This window comes from Ovis aries, chromosome 1, assembly GCF_016772045.2.
Source record: "Ovis aries strain OAR_USU_Benz2616 breed Rambouillet chromosome 1, ARS-UI_Ramb_v3.0, whole genome shotgun sequence".
NCBI classification, from domain to species: Eukaryota; Metazoa; Chordata; class Mammalia; order Artiodactyla; family Bovidae; genus Ovis; species Ovis aries.
In genome coordinates this window covers 55,016-72,837 of record NC_056054.1, presented here as the reverse complement: position 1 = coordinate 72,837, position 17,822 = coordinate 55,016, and the positions used below count along the sequence as shown (strand labels likewise).

Sequence of the window (17,822 nt, the reverse complement as noted above, 5' to 3'; positions counted from 1 at the left end):
GGCCATGCACCTCTGTGGAGGGGGAAGGGGCTGAGGCGATGGCAGAGACCCAGAGGCTGGTGCTGGCCCATCACGGCCTGGATGGTGTCTGGGGTCAAACTGGAGTGGCCAGAGCCCACGCCTCTGAGGTCAGCCTGTGTGCAGTCCCTGTGGGCACGTGCACTGCGGAAATACAGACCCAGGGCTGACCCCTTTGTCAGAGACAGCAGGAAATAGAGTGTATCAGAACCAATAGGCTCTACTGTCTATTGTCGATCAATTATCTATTATCTGTCTAGAGACTGCTTTATGTTAAGGAAATAGCCCACCCAACTGTAGGGCTGGCAAGTAAGAAATCTGCAGGGAAGACCAGCAGCTGGAGACCCGGGGACAAGCTGATGCTGCAGCTGGAGTCAGGCTGTGGTTGGGCACAGACCCTCTTCCTTGGGGGAAGCTCAGTGTTTCCTCATAAGGCCTTCAGCTGACTCGAGGAGGCCCCCACGTTATGGAGGATGACCTGCTCTACTCAAAGTCTGCAGACGTAATTATCAGTTCCATCTAAAAACATCTTCATGGTGACGTCTAGGTGGTGTTTGACCCCAAACAGTCCTGCGGTGCTATGGTCTGAATGTTTATGTCCACCCAAATTCATACGTTGGGCTCCTAACCCCCAGAGTAATAGTGTAAGGAGGTGAGGACTTGGGGAGGTGATGAGTCATGAGGATGGGGCCCAGTGAATGGGGTTAGTGCCCTTAGAAAAGAGACCCCAGGGAGGTTACTGGGAGAGGTCAACATCTGCAACTGTGAGGCCAGCCTTCACAGGAATCCAACCAGGTTAGCACTTTAATCTCAGGCATCCAGCCTCCAGGTTGTGAGACTTAACTGCTGTTTATAAATATCTAGCATATATAGCTTGCCATAGAAAGACACACAGCCTAGCCAAGGTGACATAAAATAAACCATCAGGTATGGGTTTAATTGCCACCTGATTTTTACATTTTCCCAATGGATCAAAAGTTTTCTTTGGGATGGATTATTCTCTAGCCTGAGGTTGGTACCTTGGCGGGGACACATCAGTGAAGTGTGAGTGGCAGGTGGGGGGTGGGTGGTCCAGCCCTACGGCCACGGTCCTTCATGGTGATGCTCTCGTCCAGGACTGACCTCTGAGCCCTTGGCCACCACCTATGGCCAGCACAGGGCGAGGGGAGGGGACAGCCCGAGGAGACGCCCACCTGCCTGCACTGGGTGGAAGGGGGCCTGGAGGTGTGTAGCTGGGCCACACTGTCCCGTTCAGAACATCTCACCCCACTGGTGCCTCTGCAGCCCACGTGGAACAGTGCAGGTTCCAGAAGTTATAAACGTATTTTGTAGCAGTGACATTTAGAAAGCAGGAGGCATTTAGCTTGTGCTCACAAAGAGAAGATGCTTTATTGTTGATGATTATCTGTTCTCCCTTTTTTTTTTTTTTTTGCCAAGAAATAAAATAGGAAAGTATTAAAACCTTTCCAGTTTTGTATTTTATCTGAGGATTCATCTGTGAAGAAACACTGAATAAATTGTCTTTGCAACCAAAGGAAAGACTTCTTATCTCCTTGCATTTGGAGTAACTACCCTGTGTCTTGCATTATGGTATTAGGAAATGGACCAGAAAGCATGCTGATTGAATATCATTTTAGAAACAAGCTCATAGGATGTGTTTGGCACCCAGCTCTGCTCACTGAAGCAGTTTGGCAGGAGGGACAGGACATCCTGAAGGGTGGGAAGTCGTGGCTGGAGCCTGGGAAGGCCGCATGCAGACCGCATGCTGGTGGGGAGGTTTCCTGAGGCTCTGGTTCCACTGCCATGGACAAGGCTGGGAGCCCGGGAGCTCAGAGTAGATCCTCGCAGCCCTGGCTCCTAAGCCAAGAGACACAGAAGCACAGAGACAGAGAGAATGAGACAGAGACAGGGAGAGGGGCTCCCGAGGGCTCTGTAACCAGGAGAGCGACCCCATTCATGGGGCTCCACCCACACGACCTCCGCACCTCCCCAAGGCCCCACCTCCTGACAGCAGGGCCCTGCCCACCGCAGCACAGCTGTGTGTCTTGCCCGAGGCGTGGTGAGAGCCCAGCTGGAGAGGGAAGCCAAGACAGAGGAAGGCGCAGCCCTGTCCCCAAGCTCACGCAGGGCTGTTTCCCCAGGGACGCTCTCAGCTCAGTTTGCTCAGTCTGGAATCTGAGATCACGTAATTAAAAGCAGAAAAGCAGATGGCATACACGGAGATGTCAAGGGCTTCTCCCGTGGCTCAGATGGTAAAGAATCTGGCTGCAATGCAGGAGACCCAGGTTCAATCCCTGGGTCAGGAAGATCCCTGGAGAAGGGAATGGCAACACACTCCAGTATTCTTGCCTGAATTCCATGGACAGAGGCATCTGTTAGGATACAGTCCGTGGGGTGGCAAGAGTCTAATAAAACTAAACCACCACCCCACCACACCAAGATTTCACCTTTATTACACAGTTGAGGGTGTGGGTCTCTCAAAGGAAAAATATATGCAAAGATATATCTGACTTAAATGAAACTATCTTTTGTTTTCAGGGTGAAAAATGTGAGGTGTCAAAACATGCCTGAATTCACATCTGTAAGATCTCTTTTGAGACCTCAGTTTTTCTTAATTATTAAAGCTGTCATTTTAAACAAAGAATTAAACAAGAGATAAAGATTGAAATTTTGCCCACAGGGAAATAAAAGCACTCTGAAAAGGATTAAGAGACTCTTCTCTTCACACTTTGGTCTATTAGGGGCCAGGCGCAGGCGTCTGCTTCTGTGTGCGGGGTGGCCGCAGAGGGGCAGTGGAGACGCGGCCCTGCCTGCGGTCCAGCTCCGCCCAGCGCAGTGGTGTGTCCCGGGCAGCCCAGGCTGGAGAACCCGGCTGCGGGGGCTGCGGGGGCTGCGGGGGCTGCGGGGGCTGCGGGGGCTGCGGGGGCTGCGGGGGCTGCGGGGGCTGCGGGGGCTGCGGGGGCTGCGGGTGGGGTGGGGCGGGGGCAGGCCGGTAGGCCATCAGGACAGAGACCCTGGATCCCGGAGACAGGACAAGAATCGAGTTACTCTCAGGGGGTGACCGGCTTGGGACCGGGGGCCCAGGACTCGAAGCAGGGGAGGCAGGCAGCTCCCCCTCAGGAGGGGCTCCAGGCAGCGGCCCCGAGGGGGGTCACCAGGGCTCCTGCCCGGCCTCACACCCTGCGTTCAACCCCAAGGAAGCCGAGGGCTGCCTTCCCTGCGTGTCGATGGCCGCCACCCTCTCCCAGCCCGGCTCCCACAGCCGGGCTCTCCCCCGGGGGACGGGGCGGGGGTCCACTGCGCACGGCCGCCTCCTCCCGGGACAGGCCTTTCCCTGGTAGGGACCAGCCGCCTGGCTGCTCCAAAGCCCCCAGGTGGGCTGGGACTGCTCCCACCCGGGGCAGGGGGGCCGGGAAGGGAGGACCCAGGCTGGACCGCGCAGCCGCCTTGTCACTTCAGTTACTGTTAAGACTCTCCCAGACTCGGAGGCCTGGCCTGGGGTCTCCGTTGTGCTCGGGGTGGCCTGTGCCTCCCTGAGGATTGAGGAGCTGGGGGTTCCCCAGGCACCTGGACTCACCTGGAGCCTGACCACGGATGCCAGGTCCCCCCAGGCTGGGCCCACAGGTGGGCGCTCTAGGTGAGACCCGCTGGTGTGGAAGGGATGGAGAGGAGCAGAGTGCAGAGCGGCCTGGGGTCCTCACTTCTTGGGGGCTCACACTAGTGTGTAAAGGCACACTGGTCACCTCCTAGGCCTGTGGAGAATCATAGGGAAAATCCCGCGCCTTGGCGGCTGGTGCTCCTCTAACTCAGTCTGCAAAGGGGCCTCACGAGGCCCTTCTGGCGGAATTCCTTTCTGCTTCCCCAGCAACTACTCCACATGGCCAGGCTGCCCCACTCCCAGGTTCTTTCCCAACTGAGGCAGCGCAGAAGCCAGTCTCTCCTCTCACAGAGGAAATTGTCTGACCCACTGGCTCCATCTCTTCAGCCTCCAAAAACCTGCACGCTTTTCCTCCCGGGCATGAGAGGGTGTTTCTGTCTCCTTCTCAAGGACACCTGTCCCGCATCCTCCCCACCTTCCCCCCATGCTCCTACCGCGGCTGATTCACATCCTGTCTCTAACTGCACTTTTCAGTTGTTCGGTCTCTGAGTCATGTCCAACTCTTTGCGACCCCGTGGACTGCAGCACACCAGGCTTCCCTGTCCTTCACTGATCCTGAAGTTCGCTCAAACTCATGTTCATTGAATGGATGATGCCATCCAACCATCTCCTCCTCTGTCGTCCTCTTCTTCTGCTCTCAATCTTTCCCAGCTTCAGGGTCTCCAAATGAGTCTGCTCTTTGCATCAGGGGGCGAAAGTACTGAAGTTTCAGCTTCAACATCAGTCCTTCCAATGAATATTCAGGGTTGATTTCTTTTAGAATTGACTGGTTTGATCTCCTTGCTGTCCAAGGGACTCTCAAGAGTCTTTCCCAAGACTCAGCCTTATTTATGGTCTAGCTTTCACATCCATACATGACTACTGGAAAAACCATAGCTTTGACTATATGGACATTAGTCAGCAAAGTGATGTTTCTGCTTTTTAATATGCTATCTAGGTTGGTCATAGCTTTTCTTCTAAGGAGCAAGGGTCTTTTAATTTCATGGCTGCAGTCACCATCTGCAGTGATTTTGGAGCCCAAGAAAATAAAGTATGTCACTGTTTTGATTGTTTCCCACCTATTTGCCATGAAGTGATGGGACCAGATGCCATGATCTTAGTTTTCTGAGTGTTGAGTTTCAAGCCAACTTTTTCACTCTCCTCTTTCATTTTCATCAAGAGGCTCTTCAGCTCCTCCACTTTCTGCCATCATTGTGGTTCAGTTCAGTTCAGTCGCTCAGTCGTGTTGTGACCCCATGAATTGCAGCACGCCAGGCCTCCCTGTCCATCACCAACTCCCGGAGTTCACTCAAACTCACGTCCATCGAGTCAGTGATGCCATCCAGCCATCTCATCCTCTGTCGTCCCCTTCTCCTCCTGCCCCCAATCCCTCTCAGCATCAGAGTCATTTCTAATGAGTCAACTCTTTGCATGAGGTGGCCAAAGTATTGGAGTTTCAGCTTTAGCATCAGTCCTTCCAAAGAAATCTCAGGGCTGATCTCCTTCAGAATGGACTGGTTGGATCTCCTTGCAGTCCAAGGGACTCTCAAGAGTCTTCTCCAACACCACAGTTCAAAAGCATCAATTCTTTGGCCCTCAGCCTTCTTCACAGTCCAACTCTCACACCCATACATAACCACAGGAAAAACCATAGCCTTGACTAGATGGACCTTAGTCGGCAAAGTAATGTCTCTGCTTTTGAATATGCTATCTAGGTTGGTCATAACTTTTCTTCCAAGGAGTAAGTGTCTTTTAATTTCATGTCTGCGGTCACCATCTGCAGTGATTTTGGAGCCCCCCAAAATAAAGTCTGACACTGCTTCCACTGTTTCCCCATCTATTTCCCATGAAGTGATGGAACCAGATGCCATGATCTTCATTTTCTGAATGTTGAGCTTTAAGTCAACATTTTCACTCTCCTCAGTCACTTTCATCAAGAGGCTTTTTAGTTCCTCTTCACTTTCTGCCATAAGGGTGGTGTCATCTGCATATCTGAGGTGATTGATATTTCTCCCGGCAGTCTTGATTCCAGCCTGGGCTTCATGCAGCCTGGCATTTCGCATGATGTACTCTGCATATAAGTTAAATAAGCAGGGTGACAATATACAGGCTTGACGGACTCCTTTTCCTATTTGGAACCAGTCTGTTGTTCCATGTCCAGTTCTAACTGTTGCTTCCTGACCTGCATACAGATTTCTCAAGAGGCAGGTCAGGTGGTCTGGTATTCCCATCACTTTCAGAATTTTCCACGGTTTATTGTGATCAACACAGTCAAAGGCTTTGGCATAGTCAAGAAAGCAGAAATAGATGTTTTTCTGGAACTCTCTTGCTTTTTCCAGGATCCAGTGGATGTTGGCAATTTGATCTCTGGTTCCTCTGCCTTTTCTAAAACCAGCTTGAACATCAGGAAGTTCACGGTTCACGTATTGCTGAAGCCTGGCTTGGAGAATTTTGAGCGTTACTTTACTAGCATGTGAGCTGAGTGTGATTGTGCGGTAGTTTGAGCATTCTTTGGCATTGCCTTTCTTTGGAATTGGAATGAAAACAGACCTTTTCCAGTCCTGTGGCCACTGCTGAGTTTTCCAAACTTGCTGACATATTAAGTGCAGCACTTTCACAGCAGCATCTTTCAGGATTTGAAACAGCTCAACTGGAATTCCATCACCTCCACTAGCTTTGTTCATAGTGATGCTTTCTAAGGCCCACGTGACTTCACATTCCAAGATGTCTGGCTCTAGATGAGTGATCACACCATCGCAATTATCCGGGCCATGAAGATCTTTTTTGTATAGTTCTTCTGTGTATTATTGCCACCTCTTCTTAATATCTTCTGCTTCTGTTAGGTCCATACCATTTCTGTCCTTTATCGAGCCCATCTTTGCATGAAATGTTCCCTAGGTACCTCTGATTTTCTTGAAGAGATCTCTAGTCTTTCCCATTCTGTCCTTTTCCTCTATTTCTTTGCACTGATCACTGAAGAAGGCTTTCTTCTCTCTTCTTGCTATTCTTTAGAACTCTCCATTCAGATGTTATATCTTTCCTTTTCTCCTTTGCTTTTCCTTTCTCTTCTTTCCACAGCTATTTGTAAGGCCTCCCCAGATAGCAATTTTGCTTTTTTGCATTTCTTTTCCATGGGGATGGTCTTGATCCCTGTCTCCTGTACAATGCCACAAACCTCATTCCATAGTTCATCAGACACTCTATCTATCACATCTAGGCCCTTAAATCTATTTCTCACTTCCACTGTATAATCATAAGGGATTTGATTTAGGTCATACCTGAATGGTCTAGTGGTTTTCCCTACTTTCTTCAATTTAAGTCTGAATTTGGCAATAAGGAGTTCATGATCTGAGCCACAGTCAGCTCCTGGTCTTGTTTTTGTTGACTGTATAGAGCTTCTCCATCTTTGGCTGCTGCAAAGAATGTAATCAATCTGATTTTAGTGTTGATCATCTGGTGTCCATGTGTAGAGTCTTCTCTTGTGTTGTTGGAAGAGGATGCTTGCTATGACCAGTGCATTTTCTTGGCAAAACTCTATTAGTCTTTGCCCTGCTTCATTCCGCATTCCAAGTCCAAATTTGCCTGTTACTCCAGGTGTTTCTTGACTTCCTACTTTTGCATTCCAATCCCCTATAATGAAAAGGACATCTTTTTTAGGTGTTAGTTCTAAAAGGTCTTGTAGGTCTTCATAGCAGAGAAGGCAATGGCACCCCACTCCAGTACTCTTGCCTGGAAAATCCCATGGATGGAGGAGCCTGGAAGGGTGCAGTCCATGGGGTCGCTGAGGGTCGGGCACGACTGAGCAACTTCACTTCCACTTTTCACTTTCATGCACTGGAGAAGGAAATGGCAACCCGCTCCGGTGTTCTTGCCTGGAGAATCCCAGGGACGGGGGAGCCTGGTGGACTGCTGTCTATTGGGTCGCAGAGAGTCGGACACGACTGAAGCGACTTAGCAGCAGGTCTTCATAGAACTGTTCAACTTCAGCTTCTTAAGCGTTATTGGTTGGGGCATAGACTTGGATTACCATGATATTGAGTGGTTTGCCTTGGAGAAGAACAGAGATCATTCTGTCGTTTTTGAGATTGCATCCAAGTACTGCATTTCGGACTCTTTTGTTGACCATGATGGCTACTCCATTTCTTCTGAGGGATTCCTGCCCGCAGTAGTAGATGTAATGGTCATCTGAGTTAAATTCACCCATTCCAGTCCATTTTAGTTAGCTGATTCCTAGAATGTCGACATTCACTCTTGCCATCTCTTGTTTGACCACTTCCAATTTGCCTTGATTCATGGACCTGACATTCCAGGTTCCTATGCAATATTGCTCTTTACAGCATCGGACCTTGCTTCTATCACCAGTCACATCCACAACTGGGTATTGTTTTTGCTTTGGCTCCATCCCTTCATTCTTTCCAGAGTTATTTCTCCACTGATCTCCAGTAGCATATTGGGCACCTACTGACCTGGGGAGTTCCTCTTTCAGTATCCTATCATTTTGCCTTTTCATACTGTTCATGGGGTTCTCAAGGCAAGAATACTGAAGTGGCTTGCCATTCCCTTCTCCAGTGGACCACGTGCTGTCAGACCTCTCCACTATGACCCGCCCATCTTGGGTTGCCCCACAGGCACGGCTTAGTTTCATTGAGTTAGACAAGGCTGTATTTCTAGTGTGATTGGATTGACTAGTTTTCTGTGAGTATGGTTTCTGTGTGTCTGCCCTCTGATGCCCTCTTGCAACACCTACCATCTTACTTGGGTTTCTCTTACCTTGGGTGTGGGGTATCTCTTCAAGGCTGCTCCAGGAAAGCATAGCCCCTGCTCCTTACCTTGGATGAGGGGTATCTCCTCACCACCGCCCTTCCTGACCTTCAATGTGGGATGGCTCCTCTAGGCCCTCCTGCGCCCACGCAGCCACCGCTCCTTGGATGTGGGGTCGCTCCTCCCGGCTGCCGGCCCTGGCCTCGGGCGCGGGGTTGCTCTAGATTATTGATGTTCCTACCAGAAATCTTGATTCCAGCTTGTGCTTCATCTAGTCCGGCATTTCACATGATGCACTCAGCGTATAAGTTAAATAAGCTGGGTGACAATATACAGCCTTGATGTAGTTTGATGTTCCATGTCTGGTTCTAACTGTTGTTTCTTTCTTTCTTTCTTTCTTTTTTTTTTTTGGTGTAGAACATTTATTTATTTATTCCATGGAACACTCAAAGTTTAGGTCAGAGGGAATTTTAATCAAAGAATTGTACATTTTCTTCCCACATATATCACTTTGTATTAGGAAATGACATTGTGATCCATTTCACTACAATATTGCAAAATATGTACAAGAAAATATTAAAAATAACTCAAACATGAAAGGCAAGATGGGTGAAATAAATTGGTTTTTCCAGAAATCTCTACTCCAGTGCCCACAGCACACAATAAGAGAGCCAAAACAAATAACAAAGTTCCCCTTGATCACAAGTTTCCAAGGAATTAGAGTAGGGGAAGAAACCTGATGAAAATGGTGGTATGAAAGGGGATGGATGTTATTAGCAGCACTGCTTCAATAACCAATTTATTTTGCATGAAATACCCTCTCTTTTATATGCAGTAAATTCTGAACAAGGCTAAACTTTAAGATATTCCTTGGAATGAAATTAAAAATACCCTGACAGTGAAAGCAACTCTTCCACCTAAGCTGAGTAAGAGCCTCTTTCTCCATGAACCACTGAGGTGAACAGAAGGCTGATCTAGCATCCAAAGCTGTCACAGCAGCCCTTCCATCTCTTTCATGAAAGCCTCGCGGACATCGTCCTTAGTCTGCACCGACACGGGAACAGATGGGCCAGATTTGGGTGCTGTTTTGGCAGGAGGCACAGCAGAATCATCCTCCGACTTTCTCTGGGCAGCAGCAGCAGCCCCTTTATTCCCCTGACGCACCCGCAGTGCGGCCGGCACGAATCGTGTGATCGCTGCCTTGGGATTAGTGACCTTGGCTTGGCACTGGGTTGCACTTTTCGGGGCTTGTGTCATCAGGGTTCTTGGATCTTGGCCCACTTTAGAAAAGGCGGTTACCCCCTCCCTTGGGGGCAGCAGAGGGGAGGGGATGGAGGACGGGGTGGGAGGGAGAGGTGGCGGGGCCCTGGTGGCGGTCCCCGAGGAGGAGGGCCAGGAGGCGGACCTGGGGCGGTGGGCCTGAGGCAAAGGCGGGGCAGGGGCCCGCAGAGTCCTGGCACTCCAGGCAGTCTCAGGAACGGAGGAGCTCCTGGATGTGGTCCAGGAGGAAGGCCTGCAGGTGGTCCAGGTGGCCGTAAAGGTGGAGCAGGTGGTGGTCCAAGGGGAGGTGGTCCTGGCATGGGGGGGGGTGCTTGTATCTGAGATGGAGGAACAGACTGTGGAGGGGCTTGCTGCCGGGAGGCTGCAGACGTGCTGTCAGAGAGAGATTCCTCCTTATGCTGTTTCTGTGATTGCTTTTCTGCTTTGGAATCATCCCAGTCTTCATCATCATCCTCTGAAAATTCCTCGACTTCTCGTCCCTCCTCAGGGATTTCCTGACCTGCCATTCGAAGCATCATGGCTAGGAGAGGAGTCAGCTCCTTCATGTTCTTCTTCTTCCTAGATTTTCCAGGCATATCTGCAAACCGTACAATGAGACCTGTTTTTTTTTTTCTTCATTGTTGTCTCTCTCTGTGTCATCACGGTGCACAAATGCGCCCCCTTCACTTTCTCCATCTGATCTGTCGCTGTCGCTGTCTTCAGGACTGTCGTCATGCTTATCCTGCTCCGTGTCTTCCGGATAGCCATCGTCTTCACTGGTGCTAGAAACATCATCGTCATGACCCCACTGAGCAAGTTCAGGACTATATAACATGCCCTCATCTCGCCTCCGAGCAGGAAGATCTAGGGCAAAGCCCACTTTGCAGCCATACATTTGTAAGACTTGAGGAGGAGGTGGGCCCAGGGGAGGACCTGGAGGTTTCCTGCCAGGGGGCAAATGTGGAACACCATGTCCAAGAAGAGGAAGTACAGAAACTGCCCGAGTTGGAGGTCCATAGGCTGAGGTCTTCTTAAGGATGGAGGGTGGCTGGGCCCCAGGGAGTGGAATGTCCTGGATCACGATGTTGGAAGGAGCGTGCGGCATACCTGGCAGAGGAATACTCTCCACTTCCACATGCTGGGCATTCCTGACAGCATCAAACTACTGGCTAAGTTGAGCCCTCTTCTGTTCATGTTCTATTTCTAGCTTCCTGAATTCTTTGTAAAAATCTGGATTCTCTTTCTCATAGAGTCATAGAATACGTTCAAATGTTTCACGTAGCTTTTTACATTTCTCTTTCAGCACTTTCTCATTTAACTGTGGCTGCTGCACTGGGTTAAACTCCATTTCATCCAGTTTTTCCACGTCCCGGATAATTCGTTTGGGATCCTTCATTTGTAAAACTGCAGCTCGTGCCATTGTGCGCTGCCTCTTGTTTAAGCCTCTTTCCGAGCTTCTTTTCTGGCTTGGGCTGCAGGGTTCATGATACTCCCGCTTTTGGTGGAGGACTTGGCTCTCTGCCCCATGTTGACAATGTGTTTGATTTACTTGCTTGTTTAAAAAATAAAACCTTAAACATGCTTCTGCTGGGCTCCTGGGGCTGAGAGAAGCGGGGAGGGGATGAATCTCGGCCCGTTTGACCTCGTAAGGGCCTTCCCCTCTGCTTTTCGGTCAACCATCCAACCACCGCCATCCTGAAACCTCCTGTTGCTTCTTGACTTACACACAGATTTCTCAGAAGGCAGGTAAGGTGGTCTGGTATTCCCATGTCTTTAGGAATTTTCCACAGTTTGTTATGATCCACACAGTCAAAGGCTTTAGTGTAGTCAATAAAGCAGATATTTTTCTGGAATTCCCTTGCTGGGAATGGTCCAACGGATGTTGGGAATTTGATCTCTGCTTCCTCTGCCTTTTCTAAATCCAGCTTGTACATCTGAAAGTTTTTGGTTCACATACTGTTGAAGCCTAGCTTGGAAGATTTTGAGCATTACTTTGCTAGCGTGTGAAATGAGTACAATTGTGTGGTAGTTGGAACATTCTTTATCATTGCCCTTCTTTGGGATTGGAATGAAAACTGACCTTTTCCAGTCCTGTGGCCACTGTTGAGTTTTCTAAATTTGCTGGCATATTGAGTGCAGTACTTTCACAGCATCATCTTTTAGGATTTGAAATAGCTCAGCTGGAATTCCATCACCTCCACTAGCTTTGTTTGTAGTAATGCTTCCTAAGTCCCACTTGACTTCACACTCCAGGATGTCTGGCTGTAGGTGAGTGACCACACCATCGTGTTTGTTTGGATCATTAAGACCTTTTTTGTATAGTTCTTCTGTGTATTGTTGCCACCTCTTCTTAATACCTTCTGCTTCTGTTAGATCCATACCGTTTCTGTCCTTTATTTGGCTCATTTTGCATGAAATGTTCCCTTGGTATCGCTTATTTTCTTGAAGAGATCTCTAGTCTTTCCCATTCGACTGTTTTCCTCTATTTCTTTGCATTGCTCAATTAAGAGGCTTTCTCTCTCCTTGCCATTCTTCGAAACTCTGCATACAGATGGGTGTGTCTTTCCTTCCCTCTTTGCCTTTCTTTCCTCTATCTCAGCTATTACTCAGCACTTCTCAGTAAATGTGGGCATTTGCACAGGACACTTCTTCCCTCCCACGTCTCCAGCCACCGCCACGGCTGGCACTCTGGCTGAGAGCCAGGCCAGGAGAACATCAGTCCATGCCCCTCGGCCCCTGGATCCGGGCAGAACCTGAGCAGCTCTGGTCCCTAAGCCCCTGCCTGCATGGGGGATAATGTTCTATGCGACGGCCTGCCTGCATGGGGGATAATGCTCTATGCGACGGCCTGCCTGCATGGGGGATAATGTTCTATGCGACGGCCTGCCTGCATGGGGGATAATGCTCTATGCGATGGCCTGCCTGCATGGGGGATAATGCTCTCTGCGACGGCCTGCCTGCATGGGGGATAATGCTCTATGCGGCGGCCTGCACTGCAGGTCCCTGCCTCACTGTGTGGTGCCATGCCTAAGGTCTCGTTCACAGCCTGGCGCTGCCCAGTGTGCTCGGGCAGAAGCCAGAAAATACGTTCTCAGTTGGAACAGGCTCTTTATTTATGAAGTTCTATTTAATATTTGAAAATCAAAAGCTTGGAAAGAAAACATCCAACAGGGTCTCAGGGTAAACAAACAGGCCCTCTGATGCCACGCTTCGGGGCCTCAGCTGTGGGGTTGGAGTGGGGCTCCTGGGAGGCAGCAGAGGCCTCAGGAGGTGGGAGAGCCTGTGCTGACACCCAGGTGAGCCTCCCAGGGTCTGTGTTAAAACTAAACATTCCAAGTTAACTTTTGGAACTCACAATACCCCTCATGGGTAAGGACTTTTGCATTTAATTTAGAAAAATTTACTCCTAGTCCTAAATACTACATCAATTTTCTTTACAAAGCGGAAGAAAGTACTTGTGGAGGCTGGAGCCAAGGCTGCTGGCCTCTATGTGAGTGTAGCTCCGAGATAACCAACCAGTGTGTCTACACTGGGGCAGGCTTATCTCCACCGGTATAGGTGGTCTACACGGGGGCAGGCGTGACTACACCGAAGCAGGTGTGTCTACACTGGGTCAGACACAACTATAGGAGGGCAGGCATGTCTACACTGGGGCAGGCACATCTCCACGAGGGCAGGCAGGTCTCCCTGGGGCCAGGTCCTTCCCTTGTTTGCTATACATTCTTTCGCAGGAGTTCTATGTTTGGGGAAAGTTTAAAGCTACATCTTCCAGACAAATGAGAGCCAGCCAAGGTTGGATGCAGCTCCTAGGATGTTGGAAAGCTCCCAGGCCCCGCAGGACCAGCAGGCAGCTGAGCCGGGCCACAGCGCTGATGGTGGTGCTGCCCTCAGGAGGGAGGTCGCAGTGTGTCCACTGCCAGAGACAACCTAGGGCTCCAGGACCACTCTGGCCACCGTGACCACCCTTGGCATGGAGGAGCCCTGAGCAGGCAGGCGGCAGACAGAGCCACCTGTGGGGGTGTGGCCTTTGGGAAGGAGGCAGACACCCCCAGGGAGGGGGCTGGCCCTCCCCTGCAGGTCGCCCCGCAGACCCGCAGACTGAGGGTGGAGCGCGGGGAACCAAGGTTCCTGGGGCACCGCGAGCCCCTCCTGCCCTTGGCGCACCCACCTCCACTCCCACCCCCACCCCAACCCACCCTACCAGCACCGTTCACATGCCCATTCTGTGTCTAAACTCTGAACCTGCTCCTTCTTCCATCCTGCCTCCCACCTCCCCCAGGCCACCTCCCAAAGACACCGGGGTCCCTTGGGGGTGGGGTGAGTGGGCCCCCCACGGGCTGCAGCCATGAGGAGGCATTTGGCCTCAGCCGGAAGCCCCTCCAGGTCACACGGAGACCTTCATGCTTCATCCAGCTCAGCATTTCTCATGATGTACTCTGCATATAAATTAAATAAGCAGGGTGACAATATACAGCCTTGACGTACTCCTTTTCCTATTTGGAACCAGTCTGTTGTTCCATATCCAGTCCTAACTGTTGCTTCCTGACCTACATACAGATTTCTCAAGAGGCAGGTCAGGTGGTCTGGTATTCCCATCTCTTTCAGAGTTTTCTACACTTTATTGTGATCCACAAAGTCAAAGGTGTTGGCGTAGTCAATAAAGCAGAAATAGATGTTTTTTTTGGAACTCTCTTGCTTTTTCTATGATCCAGCGGATGCTGGCAATTTGATCTCTGGTTCCCCTGCCTTTTCTAAAACCAGCTCGAAAATCTGGAAGTTCATGGTTCACATATTGTTGAAGCCTGGTTTGGAGAATTTTAAGCATTACTTTGCTAGTGTGTGAGATGAGTGCAATTTTGCAGTAGTTTGAGCATTCTTTGGCATTGCCTTTCTTTGGGATTGGAATGAAAACTGACCTTTTCCAGTCCTGTGGCCACTGCTGAGTTTTCCAAATTTGCTGGCATATTGAGTGCAGCACTTTCACAGCATCATCTTTTAGAATTTGAAATAGCTTTGTAGGACCGGCTGAAGAAGCACAAGCCCTATTTGCTACATAAAAACCAGTACAGACCTACACATATAAAGATTAAGTAAGGAGGGAAAGATTATCCCACACAATGAAAATCAAAAGAGGTGGAGTGGCAAATTGTTATATCAAATTTAAAATAACAAAAGACACTGCAAGTTAAATGACATTTCAGTCGAAGAAGAAAATTGTTAACATATGCACTCAAAAGCATATACCTACAGAGACACAAAGGGGAAACTGGAGTAACTCAAAAAGAAACACCTACACCAATAAGGATCAAAACAGAAAAACCCTTTACACAAACTGGGATGTAAATTGTATCTTCAGTACATTGCACCCAAATGGGAATAATTATTAGGTGCATAATTTTCCAGAAGTCAATTTGGGGATCACTTAGTAAATTTAGTAAAATTTTGTATCAAGATATTTTTGACTAACATGTAAGCAAAAGCATTAAGTACAGAAAGGGAGCACCAAAAACAATGAAAATTACTGGAAAAAAGGGGAATCAAAAAATTCATAGCTGATAGACAGACTAAAGGGAAACTAAAAGCCCCTAACAACGCATAAAGCCATCTCAATAACCAGAAAAGAGCTCAGAGCAAAGAGAGAAATGAAAAGGATTTAAAGTTAAAGGTAATAAAAAATAAAGACAATAATGAAGAAAGTAAATAAACAAAACTATAGTTGAAGATTACAGAAACAATAAGATCACAATGAATCAGGATTACTCTGACATAAATGACAACTTCAGGAGAAAAGGATATGAGTTTAATAAGTTCAACCTCAAAGAATGAAAGACATCCAGAAACTGTAACAAAAATTACCAAGCTCTGAGACCCCCAAACGTGGTGAAACTCTCCTGAAAGAAAAAGGCTGGTCTTCACAGGTGAATTCTTCAGGTCACTTTGAAAGCTCTTAGAATGCATGTGTAGAAACAGCTCCTAAAACAAGGCACAGTCTGTCCTGGCCAATGGCCACAAATTTAGAATATTACAGGCAATACACAGATGAAAATAGATCAAATTCAACAAGAATATAGAGCAAAACCACAAATACACATACTAATCAAGTCTTAAGAGAGGCCACAGATCCTTCAAACAATCTCAACATACTTTTTGGAGTCAACTACAGAAATAATCAGAAGAAAAGAATGAATGCAGGTTGGAAAAAGGAAACAGTGGGACAGGAAACCCTTGTGATGCCATCAAAATTGTGTTTAAATTAATGAAGCAAAATGTCCCAGGATAGAAATATAGCAGAAGTCTCTTTTCCAAATTCCCCTTAATGAAAAAAAAAAAAAAAAAGAATCAAATCACATTGCCAATTACAACATAATAATACAGCTAGGGACAAAGGAGCTGTGAGGGAGAGAGGAAGATTCCATGCTCCAGGGTGGGAGAATAAAATATTGTGGAAAATATTATATATAACCTCAAACAATTATCATGGGCAATTTTTCACAAGATTTAATCTTCCCCAGTCAAAGAATATGCGTGTTCACTCAGAGACAGCTAAGCAGATTAATGAATGGATGGAGGCCAGAGGATAACAGTGGATATTAATGACCATCTTTTAAGTGGTGCTGGGAAAACTGGCCAGTATGTAAAAAAATTGAGAGCCACGTGCCTACACAAAAAATAAAATGCAAAATGATTACAAAGTCCCCTGTAAAAACCATAACTTAACTTTTAAAAACTTATTTATGAAACATAAATATAACAAGCAATCTTATCTAATTATTTCAGCAAGAACCTTCTGTGATCCTACCCCACAAAATGAAAATAAAAACAAGACCTATAAATTAAAGTTAAAAACTTTGTACAGATAAACCAGGTTGAAAAAAGACCTCAGAAAGGGAGAAGAAAGAATAAAATGAAAAAAGAAAAAAATAAACTGAAAAGGAGATTACTTCTTCCCAAATAGGAGACTATTTGGGCGCTAAATAACTCAATAAGAATACACAGCCCAATAAAAATGGGCACAACCAAAACACTCTTCGAGTATATGGATGCTAATAAAAAATGAAGACACTAAAATAAGCGTCTCCTTTTAGCAAAACTACATGAGACAATGGAAATATCAGAAACTCACAATAGTGTGTGGAGAGTGTGGGCAAAGGGGAAAGTGCTCCCTGTGCGGAATTAAAGAACACTAGAGAAAGGCCATGGAGAGTCCTCAAAAAAAAAAAAAAAAATCCTGGAAGTGCACAGCTAGCCCGCGCTGGCATACCGCGATAAAACCACCACTGAGACAGGCACGACTCCAAAGTATGCTAGTGAATACACAGCAAGCACTGTTTACCAGCCAAGGAGATAGGGAGGAAAAAGACACTGATGACTGTGGAACCAATGTGGAATATATAGAAAGACTGTCGAACATACGGAACGGATAAGCTATACAAGAACCCATCTGAGTCACTTGCAGAAAAGGTGCATGAACAATTATATCATGGAAAATAAATGAGGAAAGGAAAAGACACAGCGGGAATCTAGAACATGATGAAGAAACATTTACAGCTAGTACAAGGGGAAATAATGAAAAAGGCTGCATAGAATGGGGCGGGGGGAGAGAGGAGGATGGGAAAGAGAAAAATAGCGGGAAAATAACGACCATGTAAAAAGAAAAGACGGGGAATGCGCTGTGGACTCAAAGTGAGGCCTGCTATAATTAACACCTGGATAAAACAGGTGGTCGGGTAGAGAGGGACATGAAAAAAGTACAGATATTTTCTTAGGACAGAAATACATACGCTCATTAAAATACAGTTAAACGTGGGATTTGGAGAAATGGAACATTCGAAAAACTCTAAGGGAACTAGGAGAAAAGAACGAAACTTAAGTGATGAAAATGAAACGAAAGCTACTAGTACAATTTAAGAAGGCTGAAACAAAATGCTAAAACACAATAGTTGAAACTTGGACTTTGATGTTGTGCGAAAACAAATGGTAAAACTTAAAATACGAAAACAAACTGAACAACTAGAAAGACACTCCGCACGAGAGAAAGAGGCTGAACCAACAGGAAGAGAAGAATTGCAACTTTCGTGCTAAGTGATCTGCACGAGAATTTTGAGACGTGAATGTATAAGCCTACACTGGTTATCTTAAAAAGACA

At 47.6% G+C, this 17,822-nt stretch overlaps 1 pseudogene; it reads right to left on the bottom strand.

The window, feature by feature from the left end:
* Positions 1-8,820: 8,820 nt before the first annotated feature.
* Positions 8,821-11,203, bottom strand: LOC101102048 (WW domain-binding protein 11-like; annotated as a pseudogene).
* Positions 11,204-17,822: the final 6,619 nt, after the last annotated feature.